The 15,063-nt window shown below is 37.7% G+C and overlaps 1 protein-coding gene across 1 annotated transcript in view; it reads right to left on the bottom strand.

The window, feature by feature from the left end:
* Positions 1-2,032, bottom strand: part of LOC107663097 (formin-J-like) — a 16,797-nt gene extending 14,765 nt beyond the window's left edge. Inside the window, exon 1 of the mRNA XM_016453248.1 lies at positions 1,827-2,032. The gene's annotated coding sequence lies outside the window, so the exon portion shown is untranslated. The remainder of the gene's footprint in view (positions 1-1,826) is intronic.
* Between the last annotated feature and the right edge of the window lie 13,031 nt (positions 2,033-15,063).

Below are 15,063 nucleotides of genomic sequence, written 5' to 3' on the forward strand. Positions count from 1 at the left end.
ATTGGTTCGTTTTGAACCAGCTATTGGGTCGTTTTGAACCAGCTATTGGGTCGTTTTGAACCAGCTGTTGGGTCGTTTTGACCCAGCTGTTGGGTCGTTTTGACCCAGCTGTTGGGTCGTTTTGAACCAGCTGTTGGGTCGTTTTGACCCAGCATTTTTTAGAGTGCATGAGGTGCATTTTGGGGTGCTTTTAAACAGCATTAAAGGAGTTCACATGTATGCATATTTTAAAGTAGGGATGGGCGGATCGATCCTTAAGTATCGATACTTTCGATACAACATCGATCCTCACATAAAAATATCGATTCTAAAGTGCATTTTTTAAAACATTAATTTTATTTACTTATCAAGAAATTCGGTGCATAAAATAAGCTTCTAAGTGGAAAAATAGACTATATTAGCCAGGGTTCCCACGCTTCTTGAAAGTACTTGAAAGTACTTGAATTTCAGACATATGGATTCAAGGCCTGGAAAGTACTTGAAAACAAACATAGGTCCTTGAAAGTGCTTGTTTTCCATCGCTACGACGGATTTCCATCAATTGGAAAAAAATTAGGGGAAAAGAAACATGTAGCGCATTGTTCTGCTGGCACACCAAAAATCATCCCCGCCACGGCTGCAGCATCTCACTGACAACATAGTAATGATATTAGAATGATTTCTGAAGGATCATGTGACACTGTAATGTAATGATGTAATGGAAATTCAGCTTTGATCACAGATACATTTTAAATTACATTTTAAAATATATTAAAATAGAAAATAGTTATTTTTAATTTTTATATTTCTCAATATTGCTGCTTTTACTGTCCCCCCCCCTCCTTCAAATAAGTGCAGCCTTGGTGAGCATGAGACTTAAAAAAAAATGCTAAAATATACAATTATAGTATATCTTATTTCTAAAAGTGTAGAAAAAAAACATGGCTTTAAAATCTAATATTAAGGGAGTATAATTACTGATTATATATTCTTTTAATAATTTAAAAGATCAGTTTAGTTTAGAAGTATCGGTATCGATACTATAATATCGGTATCGGATCGAAAATAAAATAAGAGGTATCGCCCATCCCTATTTTAAAGAACTTTTCCAGTAGGGGATGATGAGGTAGTCGGCAGATGTTTACTAAAGCACTTTAACAAGCTAACTTATCGGTCACCTTAAAAAGCCCCACTAGTGGCCCATATATATCGGTCTCTCACTAACTTTCTAATGTGAACGAAACCGAAATAGAATGGAACCGAGCAATGGAGTGGAACTTAACCTGACATGCAGTAAAAAAGTGGCTAGAGACACTAGAAACGCGAAGGCGCACCATACTGCATAATGTAGAATTTGCTCCTTTTTAATTCTTTTCAGTGCCACCTGAGCGCGCTCTATCAACCTCTGTTTCTAAAAAAAAACAACACATGATAAAAACGGCAAGCAAAAATCATGCCTCACATTTTCTACACAGACAATTTAGTTCAATATACACATTTAATATTCGCTTTTTGAGAAACTTTATGAAAGTCTTGGAAAGTTACAGTCGTCCTTGTAATATTTCCTTATTAAACCCTGTTATTTTGAAACATCGTAGAAATAAACAACTCCAGTAGAAATGAGTAGAACTGAAACACTTGTTTCCCAAACATGGGAAGAATGTGCAGTTAGTGTCGACCTGCCTTAAAAGAAATAGCTGTGCAAATTAAAATGGCAAAGACACGATGGGAAATACTGTTCGATAATGCCAGTAAAAATGTAAACTCCATAAATTCAATTCAAAAAGGTCAGTTTGGTGGAGTGCGGTGCAGCGGAACGAGAGAAGCACAAATAAAACAGTACTTACGTTTCACTTCGTATCAGTACGCATGTGATCCAATTTAGAACAAAATAAAAACGCTATAAAAGAATTGCCCGTCCACTGTGAGAGATTCTCACGCGTGTCTATGAGCAGCAAACACTCGCTGAACGCCGGGGCGTCCCGTTAACACACTCAGTCTACTGAAGCGAAACTCCCAAACTTTCGGTGCGCTCTCGAAGCACGCGCAGGGAGTTTACCAGTCCTGCTACGGGAACGTCTTATCTCGTGAATATTAATTACGTAACGTGCCGCTCGCCTAACTGATCTAACACTTTTTTTGAATGATCTTTTTTACAGTCTATGATCTAGCAGAAAGTGCACACTGGTAAGTAGTGGATAGTCCTACTAAATCGTAAAAAATAGTACATTATTACAAAGATTTTTCTTTAAATTATGTTACTAAACGGTCTAGGAAATTAATTCAGCAACCTCAACGTGACCTAATTAATATTCATACGCCAGGCCTTCTCCTTAGTAGGATTCTTAGTTCACTACCAAAAAATTAATTATAATCTTTAAATTATGTTGTAAGAATTAAAATATTTAGTGTATACATATTCACACACATTTGATAGATACATGTACACAAGGTTTTGGTGTTCCCTTGTATTTGCCTCTATAGACATACTAACAAATTAGACATAATCATAGGACTAATCTTCCCATTAGCAATAAATGTTATCGCATCTTTTTGAATAAGCAGTGAACAGAACAGGAGTCCTGAGTGTGCAGCATGAAGCGAGAGAAACAGAAGCCGTCGTTATTTAGTGTAACAGCACTGATCTCAGTTCAGCTTCATCCTTGGTTAAAAATACCATCATCCGAGACACAAAAGGCAAAAGTGGTTGAGGATCAGCTCTCATACACTGAGAACATTCATATGGGCAGCCTCTGATCTTCTTGTCAGTTCCATTATCAAGGTAAGGCCAGTCGCTGCAAACTTCCTGAGCGCTGGAGAAGGCTTTGATCAGTGCTAGTGATGAGAACCCAAGATGAAGTGAGCCGAGAACTGGTCATGGGAAACAGCACAGTGAGCTTTGGAGCTTTGGCCAGCACCTGGAAGGAAAAAACTGAATCCCCAAAATCAGGAGAAACATGGAAATGAGAGGATATCAGGTGACAGAGCGAGTGTTGAGTCCCGTCACCTCTACATCTGCAGCTTTCTCCCAGATGAACTCATGCTGAAAGGCACAGCTCATCAGAACAGGCATTTGTGAGGTTACGCCCCTGTATCCCTCAGCACTGCCGTGCCAGAATATTATCTTTTGATCAATTTAATTGATCCTTGCTGAATAAAATATTAATTTGCCTCATGTATTCTATATTAAATATTAAAGTGCCTCACACAAACTCTTTAATAAAGGTATAAATGTAAAGATTCCTCAAAATTCCATTTGGTGACATGCAGTGCTGCCACATGACCGTTAGTAGTCTCCTGCACACCTTCTGAATTACAAAGTGACTAAAGGAACACTTGATAGTCTTGTTGACTTCATGGAACGGACACAAACCACAAAATCGCCAGTCTGCATGCCATTTTGGTGGACTGATAAAACCCTGGTGCACCTTGACTTCTGGAAACTGCATATAAGCCATCCAATCAGATTGGACCCTTTGCATTTTTGCATGCAGTATGCAGTATGCAGCAGGCGCTGTGTGAACGGTCCATGGGCGTGCTGTCTGAGACTCTAACTGTACAAACCAGTCCTCCGTGTCATTACTTGAAAAGAATCCTGTTTCATTTTGTCCCTCTTTGCCAAATGGCCCAACAACAAAACAAACCTACATGAAATGCTAACTGCATGGCAAGATCTATAAAAAGTTTACAATAAAAGTCAATGTTGTACAATAAGTGGTACAGCATTGATTATGTTTGAAAGCTGTTGGGAATATGGTGACTGCACCTAGTGTGTTTTCCTGTAAGTGTTTGAAGACTGGTGAAATGGGCCAGTTGTATGCTTAGACACACCTGCATTTGATCACAGACAGAGACTCTTGGACTTTTAATGGAAGCCAGGTGGCCCTATAGGAAGCCAGAGGCAGCATTCATGCAAAAACGAGACAAAGAACCAGCGAACATGGGCTCACAATTAAACAGGTGATATGCACTGAGCTAGAGGAACATTATTCAAGAGAAAATAGTAAAACGTAAAGACAAACTGACAAGTTAGAGCCCAGACTATCTTAAAACTAAGGATCTAAATATAAACAGTGCATTAGGAGTTAGTCTCGCAAGTTCATTTATCGTCTTTTTATGTTTGAATAAGCTGTTCTTGGCCTGAGGCCTGGGAACTGGAAGCTGATAAAGAGAGAATTCCTATTCTCCTCTCCATTGGAAGGGCATTGTATCCCGCATTTCCCACATAAAAAAGTGAATCGTCAGAACCATTGTGAGATCCTGACCAATGTATTGCCAGACAGGTATGTTCTTGTTTCTCTCAGATAGAAAATCTAAAAATACGATGATTGCAGGCCAGCTGAAACAAAGGCACATTAATTTTGCAGGTGGCAATATTTTAGTTTTCACGCAGTTTGGGTGTGATGCAACAACTCAGAATATGCTGCAGTGAATTGATCTGCATGGTGTAATTATTCGTGTGCAGACACACATTATTTGTGCTTGCACATCTGGTGAAATAACACTATTCCGACTTCACATGGGATTTCCTTAAATGTGATGAAAGGGATTATCGCTGTACACGCACCTATTAAATTCTTCTTGTTCCCAGCGCAGTTATGTTTTCAGAACACACCCATGCACTCTCAATTTAATTTCACCTTTATCTAAGCACATAAACATATGAACAAACAGATTTAGAGATAGTAAAGACTCTGTATTCTGATGGGGAGAAATAGGAGGAAAAATTATATTTGAATGTTTTTGTGTTTGCTCGCAAAACTTTTGTGATGAAAATAATGTGAGGTAAAAACTGTATTTCAGTGCTTTTGTGAACGAAAGCAAAATTTCTTGGAGAATTTAAAAGTTTTACCTGAGAGCGCAAAGTTTCTTGTGGATCGCAATAGTTTTGTGAGAGAAAACAACGTTTTGCAAGAGAACGCAAATGTTTTGCGAGAGAAAACAATATTTCTCAGCAGAGTGCAACAGATTTGCGAGAGAATGCATGCTTTTGAAGTTTTGAGAGCAAATGCAAAAGCATTGACTTACAGTTTTCCTTATATCTCATATTTTATTCCATCACCATGTCCCTTTAGGGCAGTGATGGGCAAACGTGGCCCTTCCAGGCCCTTTCCTGCAGAGATTTGATCCAACCCTGATAAAACTCACCTGCCCGTAGCTTTCTAGTAGTCTTGAAGACAATGATTAGCTGGTTCAGGTGTGTTTGATTAGGGTTGGAGCTGAACTCTGAAGGAAAGTGGCCTGGAAGGGCCAAGTTTGCCCACCCCTGCTTCCGTGGCTCCGTAGACTTCCATGTATAGACAAATAAAAACCCCACTGAGACATTTCTCAAAACATCTTCTTTTGTGTTCTGCAGAAGAACGGAAGTCTTCAGGTTTAGAATGGCAAGAGGGCGAGTAAATTATGACAGAATTTTAATTTTTGGATGAACAGTTCCTTTAATAAATGTAAATATGGGTGGTCACCAGGGCCTCTATCAATGTAAGTTTATAGAAATGGTTGTTTTTCATCATCTACTAGGGAAGAATCACAAATGCAAAACCATTAGGGCTGAAAAGTTTAGCTGTGGACCGCTGGGCAAACTCAAGGGTCTCTGATAAGTGCAGGAGCTTCACTCATAGAGCAGAGTGGTGCCTGACTCTCACCTGTTTTTGACAGAAAGTTTGAAGAATGCTCCTTGTGTGGTAACAGTGATCACACAGTTAATATTCAAAGACCAGTACCTCGTAAAGAAGTCTTTTAAAGTCTGTGACAAAGCGTGGCCAGCACACAAAGGGACATGACATAATAGGCGATGTATAGGGCAGGGACAGGAGAGGACCGTGGAGGGGTGATCATCTATAGACAGTCATTTGCATAGACATTATCCTTCAGACTCTCAACTCAGTCAGAAACACTCACTGAACAGAGCAATGTGAACCAGTGATCCTGCTTTCCTCACGAGATTGTGCATATTTGGTCATTTCACCGATTTTATGTCATTTTTAAGTTATTATTTTAAATTTTTTAATTCTTTATTTTTATATATTAGTTTCTTTTCGATATAATTTATAATTATTTTATTTACATGGTATTATTCACTCTCAGTTATCTCATCATCTCACGGTCATACACTGTAACAAAAATTCCGTAAAATTCATGGTAAAAAACCGGCAGCTGTGGTTGCCGCAATTTTACCGTAAAAAATACAATAGCAACGTTTTAGGTTTTATGGTTTTAACTTAATTTTACAGTTAAATACCGTAATTTAATTAACTGATTTGATGTTAATATACCTACCTATTGAAGTACTGAAATCTGTTTTGTACCTTTGTAATACACTGATAACCACCAAATGCAGGTGGTGATGAGAAAGTCACATGATGATTTCAAATGCGTGCACGTATTTCACGTTGGGCTGATTATAATTCTTTTCAGTCCTCTAGGAGCAGTCCTCGGTTCGAGTCTTTCCCAAGGTCTTCTATTCATCTGTCGCATAACAATGCAGCCTACCATCTGCATGGACTGTTAAGATGTTGGTTAAACAAGACGCTGTTGCACCTTTGACGGACTGGTATCCGCTTTCCGCTTGATCCTGAATTTCCAGAAACATCACCTTGGTGGATATCAGATGACACTGATACAATAAAGTGAGTCGCTGTTCACCTGCATTCACTCTATGAAGGAATAGTTCACCCAAAAATGACAATTGCGTCATCGTTTCTTTCAACCTTTTTTCTTCTGCCAAACACAAAAGCAAAAGTAAATAATGAAAGCATACAGTGACCAGGGGCTGTCGAGTTCAAAACATCATAAGTAACGACATAATAACTTCTGCACTATATTCCAAGTCTTCTGAAGCCGTAAGAAAGCAAACCTTGAAGGGTTAGCTCACCCAAAAAAATAAAAGTCTGTCATAATTTACTCATGCCCCCATATCATTCCAAACCCTTTCTTATCACTTCCATGTCTAACATATCTGATGTATGCCCATTGATCAGTGTTTATATATGAATAAAAGCCTAAACTGTAATTCGCTGCTCATTGAAGTGCTCAGATGCAGTACACACTTCCACATATTCAAACTTGGCCCATTATGTTCGGTTTTAAACGAATGCCATTTTGGTACCATTTACATCAAATCTGCTACAAAGTGTCTCGTCACATCAAGCTTGAGACTGTGCATATGCAAATGAGATTTGAGAGCATCAGTGACAAGTTAATGGTGATAGAAAGAAGCGATCGATACTTAGCTGGGAAGAGTTGCGCCATTTTGCATGTGATATTTCAAAAACCTGTGTCTTATGCACAAAATAAATAATTAATGAATAAATAAATGAAGTCATTGTCATTCTATTCACTGCAAACATGCCCTTTTTAATGTAAATTAGGATTATTATAGATTGCACTTAATTCACCAGAAAAAAATATATATACATATATATATTTGAAATGATGTTTCAGCAAATGTTGATTAGTAAATGAATGAACGAATGAATGAATGAATGCTATGTTGTACAAGCATGTAGACTTATCTCACCAACAGAAAAAAAAGAGCTGCAGTGCGTTTGGCCAGAGAAAATGTAAAAAGCACAAAGGGAGCCGTGGCCAGTGAAGGGTGGCCTGCACAGAGATGAGGGGAAACTCAATTTATCATTGCCAAGTTGTTTTGTCAGGCTAAGCACAAAGAAAAGACTAAGCTCTAGTTGGAAGCAGTCGAGCCCTGTAGACAGTAAAAGACAGCAATCAATGCTAATTAGCATTATTAGCAACAATATCCAGCCTCCTGCCTGCCTCTCAGTTTGGACTCTGTTTGGCCTCTCATGGTGGAAAATGTGCTAAAATAAGGAGACCTTGACCAAACCCCTGCAGGACGGAGCCAATGAAAACAGTTCAACACTTCCTCTGTCCACTATTCCTGTTTTTTTGCCCAATCCACTTGACCCTTCAGTGCACTTCTTTATTCTAGGGGCATGTTGTTTACCCAGAGGAACATTTTATTGCTAACAGGTTGCAGAGGTTGAATCATTAACTTTGCCTCAGACGTTTCTCCTAAAATCCTTCAGCCACAATAAAACAGAAGGGTCATTCTTCAATTGAAGTGGCAAACAACATTTATTGCTATGTATTAAAATTAGTTTAATATGCTATATTCAGTCAAATGAAAGCGTAGGGATATTTGTATTTTTATTTATTTATTGAATCTTAGTCAAATACTAGTACTTCTGCTAATAAGCACTGGTGCTAACTACTTACAGTGTGTCTGTGGTAGCGAGGCAGTAACACCACAGACAAATGAGCACAAATCCAGACTTTTCTAAAATAGGGGCTGCTATCATGATAGTTTCAAGATCAAATTTAGATAAAAATATGTAAAATCTGTAAATTATCAGCATTACACCACAGAGTCTAATAAAGCATGATGCATGAAATTGTTGGATATTTAGCAGAACTTATGAAAATTAATAAGAAAGAATTAATTCACCACGCACCCCTTAGATCAACCATCACCTACAATAACCTTTACACACAAAATTCCCTCTTTTCTTAAACGGCGACATCCATTGTGGTCACAGCACAATCATAAAACTGGGGGACATAACTTTTCAATAATATATATAAAAAAAATATGCATTTTATAATATGTATTTTAATATAATTCAATTGTAGAGGTAGAATTAAACCAATATTCACAAAATAAACACATTATTTGTGTTTTAAAATTGTTATATCGTTGCAATTGCATCTCAGGATACATCTTTGATGCATAGTATAGGGACATGCAGGTTTTGTTACACAAAAAATCTCACACTAAACCTTTGAACAGTGTACAAATTGTGCGTGCTTCAAATGTAGAATGACCCAGAAACGAACAATACAAACCAGTCAATATTTAAATACAGAGTTTGTCAAAGTTATAAAATAAATGTGCATAGCAGCTCACATCATTTGGACATTTTGAACATGTTTGAGCTCATAGTAAAATCTCATAGTAAAATGTTGGAATCTTGAATCTAATGAGATTACCTGTGGTTCAAAGTGTGAAAACTGCCTTAAGCAAAAGCCTCCATACAGTTTCTGTATTTTTTTTCTTTTGGTGTTATCTGATCTGGTAAAAAAAAAAAAGCAAATGGATAGATTTAGGTGAACAGATTTAGCTGAAATCAGTCATGTGTCCTTGTTTACATCTCTCTATCTCACACACACACACACACACACACACATAGACGTCCTGCAGTACATACAATAAAAATGATTGTATTTAGGAACTCTGCACATGTATGCTAGCTTATAAATCTAAATTAGACAGTTGCATGCACTTCCATTACTGTCAGATACAGAGCAGCCCACATGTACACAGATGAAACAAAGACAAAGAATCGCTTTTACACACACACACACACACACACACACACTCACACCATCCTCCCTTGGCTATCTGATGTGAAAATTCAGCGCTGGTCCAAAACTCAAATACAGTCAGATTAAATGACCATCTTTCAGCAACTCTTAACCCCCTCAGGCAGGAAGAAAAATAAATAAATAAATCAAAATGCTTTTGGAAAGCCTCTTCTCTGGCCTCACATTCTCACGTGAAGGTTAATCCGGCAGGCTTTAGGTTATCATTGGTAACTTTAGATCATTCATTGGCTGCATGGTTAGCACTCGGTTCTGTGGGTGCAGCTATGTAAACATTAGCCCTGGTGTGTTTGAAACAGAAACAGACGTGGTTGGGTCTGTCCCTCTCCCTCTCCTTCATCTGTGGATGGGTTGGGTGTTTAGGAAACCAGCAGGGAGCATGGAGGTGTTGAGGTCTGTCATCCTGTTGTTGATGGTCCACACCTGTCTGTTGTTTTTGAGTCATCTAAGAGAGTTGGTGGTGGAGACTGTTTGGGACATTGGTAAGGTTGATGTTTCATTGGATGTTTACACTAGACTTAAAGGGTTAGTTCACCCACAAATGAAAATTAGCCCATAAATTACTCACCCTCAAGTCATCCTAGGTGTATACGACTTTCTTCTTTCAGACGAATCAATGCTTTTTTGTACGAAAAATATCCATATTCAAAACGTAATAATCACTTTAATGTAGCTTGCGCTCACTGTTGTACACGGAAGCAGCTCCGGGAGGATGACGTATGAGGTCGGCTTTGCGCATGTGCCACTCAGAAGTGATGGAAACACAGCGGAGAGATCAAATCAAAACAACGGTCACTTATTCGAAATACAAAACGAGGATTTGTTAAGAAGAATGTCGGAGGATTTCGATATAAGCCAAGAGGAGACTGGTTTTCCTTTGCTAAAGTAAGGAAACTTTGCTTCCTTTGCCCTAATGCTGAACTCATACGTCATCCTCCCGGAGCTGCCGTGTACAACTGTTGGCGCAAGCTACATTAAAGTGATTATTACGTTTTGGATATGGATATTTTTCTTACAAAAACGCATCGATTCGCTACAGGAGGCCTTTGTTCACCCCCCGGAGCCGTGGGAGAGACTTTTTATTTATGGATGGGCGCTTTTTATTTAACTTCTTTTGGACGGATGCATGCAACACCCGCTGAGTGGCATTAAACAGCTTGAAAGATCAAAGACCATTTTTAATATAACTCTGACTGGATTCGTCTGAAAGAAGAAAGTCATATACACCTAGGATGACTTGAGGGTGAGTAATTTATGGGCTAATTTTCATTTTTGGGTGAACTAACCCTTTAATGAACGATTCACTGTGTAATGAAGCGATGAGTGTGTCCACGGCAGTGATGGATGATGGTGAGCCCTTTCAGTTGACCTTAATTACACTGGCTTGACAAAAAACAACATAATGCTTTTGTAACAAATTTTTTAAAAATCCCCTACGCTGAGACCTGCGTTTCTCGCCTTAACTCAAATTTCAAGCTTCATTCATCAAACTTGACAAAAAACTTCAGCCTTCTCTTGCTCGGCCTGGTATATCTTTTCTAACTGGAATTTCCCATAACAGACCATCAAAAATCTGAAAGACTTCCACTGAAAAATTCTGATTGTAATTCTACTCTAATTGAGTTTTCAAGCTATATTTCAGACCTTCAGCCTGTTCTGACTTCGCATGCTCTATTTGTTTTTTTTCAAAAGAATCAGACTTAAGGATTTACTAGTATATGAATGAATGAATGAATGAATGAAGCATTTATATAGCGCTTTATTGTGTATTGCTGTACACCCAAAGCACTTTACAATCATGAGGGGGTCTCTCCTCAACCACCATATATTTTAGTAGGCCTATATTTCGACACAGTCCTCCAGACTGTTCAAAAAAAGCCCCAGTATTTGCCTAGAAATGTCCTAGCAAACATCTAACTGTTCATATGTGTATTTAAAGCCCATATCATTTGCTGAGATGACCAGAAACCAGTAACACCTGATTCCTGATTCCTTTTGTTGCACATGCACTACCATTCAAATGTTTGTGGTCAGTAAGATTTTTAAATGTTTGTCAAAGATGTCTATATGCTTTTCAAGGCTGCATTTATTTAATACATTTGTAAAATTAATGTATTCCTGTGATGCAAAACTGATTTTCAGCATCATTACTTCAGTTTTCAGTGTCACATGATCCTTCAGAATTCATTCCATTATGCTGATCTGCTGCTCAAGAAATATTTTTTTTCTCATTATTATTAATATTTTGTTTATGAACAGAAAGTTTCAAGAACAGTATTTATTTGAAAAATCTTTTGTAACATTACAAATGTATTTACTGTTATTTTTGATTAATTTAATGCTTCCTTGATTAATTAAAGAATCAATTTATTACAAAATAAATAAATAAATAAATACAATTCCCCAAAACTACCTGACCCCAAACTTCTGAATGATAGTCTATAAGTGTATATATATCTAACTATCTATATATCTAAGTATTTAACTGTTGGTTTGTCAGACCTTCAAAATTCAGCCTACTGTACAATCCAACAAACAATATGAGAAACTTTAATTTTCTAGTTTAATATTTCTGTTAGTAATCTTGTGCCTATAGTATATTGGTTACATTTTGAATACAAAACATTTGCATTCTCTTTATATTGCTTTAATAAAGTTAAAATGTAGATAACAAACTATTAGTTTCGCTTGATCAGACTGTGAGGTCAAATCATTTTGACTGGGATAATGAGAGCAGCAGCACTCGGCCCGTGTGAAGCGAGCGCTCTTTGTGTGGTTAGCTGGGGTCATCTACAGTCAGCTCCACTGAACCACAAACACACGCACTTATAGGACACCGAGGTCATGCTTGAGGCGTTCGTTTAAACAGGCTATGCTTGATTAGCCCATATATCTCAGTTCTAATGAGTTCATTCACATGGAGCACAGATTGAGTACAAGATCTATGAGCTCAATCTCTGCGTTGGCTCTTTTGACACCTCACTGTCATATGTGAACGGTCAGAGCAACTGATGACAATGATAAACCAATACACACTGTTCAGAGGTTTGGGGCTAGATTTTTTTAATGTGTACGAAATGTCTCTTATGCTCACCAAGGCTGCATTTATTTGATCAAAAATACAGTTAAAAACATTGCAAAATATTACAATTTAAAACAATTGATCTATTTTACTACATTTTAAGAGAAATATGTATTCCTGTGATGCATCATTACTCCAGTCTTCAGTGTATGAAATCATTCTAATATGCTGATTTGCTGCTCAAGAAAAATTTCTTATCATTATCATCAGTGCTGAAAACTGTTTTTGCTGCTTAATATTTTTGTGGAGACAGTAATACTTTTTTTCAGGATTCTTGGATAGAAAGTTCAAAAGAACATAATTTATTTGAAATAGATTTTTTATAACATTAATTTTTGATCAATTTAATGCATCCTTGCTGAATAACAGTGCTAAATTCTTAAATAATTATTGTGTGTGTGTATGTGTATGTGTATGTGTAAAATAAAAACTATACTATAAATGTTAAACTAAAACTATAAATGATATGGCATTTACAAAAATACAATTAAGAATAGAAAGTTAACGATTCACCCTTGAGAATTTCTTGACATATCAGGAAACCTTTCTTTTTCAAATGTAATTACACTCTAAAAAATGCTGGGTTGTTTCAACCCAACTTTGGGTCATATATGGACTAACCAACGGTTGGGTTAGTCCATATTTGACCCAAAGTTGGGTTGAAACAACCCAGCATTTTTTAGAGTGTACCTTAAACCGTTATTATGCTATGGCATTACTATGACTGTGTTAAGTATTAGACTATAGCCACCCAGATTGGTGATATAAAATGAAAAGGAAAGTAATTTTAGAGGCAGAGCAAATTATTATAATGATTCCGGACACAATGCATTGTACACAAAAGACCAAGTACGTGCACTAAGAAGGTAAACTGGGTCAGTTTTGATGCTGTCTTTAAATACACCTATTAAAATGATTTCCCTGATTCCTGAGTATTACATTTCTAAGTGCTCTGGTGTGGATGTAAAACTAACATTAACTGTAGGTGGTGTCAGAAGTGAGATTCACAACAGGAAGAAGCCCTTGGGCTGTAGAGGTGAGCTCCCACTGTAAGAGTAATCACAGAATTTAGGCATGACTTTTATTATTTTAACCTTTGACACCAGCTGAAAAACTGGCAGCAAAAATCCCCTGGTTCTTTAATAAAGTACACAAAATAGACACAGTGCTTTAAATGGAGCGTGTTTAAGATGCACTGACTGGACTGAAAACCTTTAAAGTGGTAACTGAGAGCTTTAAAAAATTCAGAGCTGGCACTGTACATGGTCACAGGCCGTTGTCATGCTGAAGGAAACCCATTCACATGCCTTTATGCATGAGAAGCATGTGGTGTTGGGGAGAATCATTGGGCTGTCAGCTCTGTGCAGCACATCTGCCACCAAACAGAGTCCCATAATGAGAGCGTATCCTCAACACAGCAAAATCACTTACAACTGTTGTTTGACGGCGGGCCAAAGCAGCCAGTAGGCAGGCATTATGCAAATGTCCGAAAACATGCTAAAGTAATTAAGTCACAGAAATGATGGCAGGACTACAAACGAAAAGTTTAAGGCACCTGTTTTCTGTTGGAGAGCTGAACTCTCTTTGGTGTGGACTTTGTGTTTTGTAACTTTGCAGATCGTTTACATGCACAAACACTTTACAAAGATAAAATAAAATAAAATTAAAACACATAATAGGTGCCCTTTGTTAACGCCGTGTTGTTGACAAGAACATGTAAGAACTAGACATTTTCTGTAAATGTCAGTGGTTGCTTACTGGCCCAAGTTAAAAGAGTCCACCCTCAAGTCTCTAGATCTGGTTCGGGTCCATTTTTCAACGGAAATCCCACAATTCTGCGAGACACAGAGGACGTACAAATCTAAACAGAATAAAAGTCAAAATAATGCCACCTAACTCATGACAGGATGTTTTCACTGCTTTTCAGGGAACAGGAAGAAGTTTCCTCCTAAGACAAGATTCATGCCCCTTTTTATTATCTGTGCAAGACCTCCCACAAAAGCTGCAGACAGCTATAACCTTAACCAGACTTAATCTTGATTAATGAGGTAAATAACATTTGGAGTGAATACTTCACTGGATGGACCTCTTTATTTGTATTCATTCAGTGCACATCAAAGACCCTCTCTACAGCCCCTATAGAATGAGATCGCAGACAATGGGACAGGTTCATTTAAGAAGCCCAGCACATGCAATTAAACCAAAGCAAATGAGGAGGGTCCGCTTTAGGAGGGTGGTCTTGGTCTCCCTCTGTTTTGGGGAAAGTCTTTTGTGGTGTTGTACTTTAAAAACTAACTCTAAAAATTATTCTATTTATTTAAAACACTCTGAGCAGCAAATCAGCAAATTAAAAGGATTTCTGGAGTATCATGTGACACTGAAGACTGGAGACATGATGCTGAAAATTCAGCTTTGATCACAGGAATACATTTCATTTTAAAATATATTAAAATATTGCTAGACGCATATGGAAACACAGTACAATCACGCCGTGCTAATGTAGTGGAACGACTAAAAGTATCAAATTTCCATAAGCAACCAATGCCCATAAAGAAGTTAACAACAACCCAAGGCTAAGACGGGCTGAGCTTCCTGAGGTCACA

This window comes from Sinocyclocheilus anshuiensis, unplaced genomic scaffold (assembly GCF_001515605.1).
Source record: "Sinocyclocheilus anshuiensis isolate Anshui unplaced genomic scaffold, SAMN03320099.WGS_v1.1 scaffold836, whole genome shotgun sequence".
Lineage (NCBI taxonomy): Eukaryota > Metazoa > Chordata > Actinopteri > Cypriniformes > Cyprinidae > Sinocyclocheilus > Sinocyclocheilus anshuiensis.